This window comes from Octopus bimaculoides, chromosome 1 (genome assembly GCF_001194135.2).
Source record: "Octopus bimaculoides isolate UCB-OBI-ISO-001 chromosome 1, ASM119413v2, whole genome shotgun sequence".
NCBI classification, from domain to species: Eukaryota; Metazoa; Mollusca; class Cephalopoda; order Octopoda; family Octopodidae; genus Octopus; species Octopus bimaculoides.
This window is the reverse complement of record NC_068981.1, coordinates 184,243,845-184,244,548: the sequence shown is the minus strand read 5'-3', so window position 1 is coordinate 184,244,548 and position 704 is coordinate 184,243,845.

Genomic DNA, 704 nt, shown 5'->3' with positions numbered 1-704 from the left:
ACTGGCCCAAATATTCTGCCTGTTTTATGTTCAAACCAGCCACATCCAGCCTTTCACACCTATCCTACAATGCCATTCTATCAATAAACAATCATATAATTGAAATCTCAGTTACAAGGTAATGCATGATTAATTGAAAACAATCATCATCATCATTTAATGTCCGTTTTCCATGCTGGTATGGGTTGGACGGTTTGACTGGGGACTGGCAAGCCAGGAGGCCTCACCAGGCTCCAATCTGATCTGGCAGAGTTTCTAAAGCTGGATGCCCCTCCTAATGCCAACCACTCCAAGAGTGTAGTGGGTACTTTTTATGTGCCACTGGCATGGGGAGCCAATCCGGTGGCACTAGCAATGACCCACGCATGAAATGGTGCTTACTGCATGCCACCAGCAGGGGAGCCAGTCAGGCAGCACTGGCATCGGCCACAACTACAATTTCCATTTTTGTGGCCAATGACAGTACTGCCTGATTGGCACTTGTGCCAGTGGACGTTAGAAGCGCATCCGAGCATGGTCGTTGCCAGGGGCATGGATTGGCTCCCGTGCCAGTGGCACATAAAAAGAACCATTCGAGCATGATCGTTGCCAGCGTTGACTTTACTGGCATGTGCCAATGGTATGAGAGTTTGTCTAAAAATGATGGACAATATTAAACTCCCTCCAACATTACCAAACAAGAAATGTAACAAAAAAACATAGCA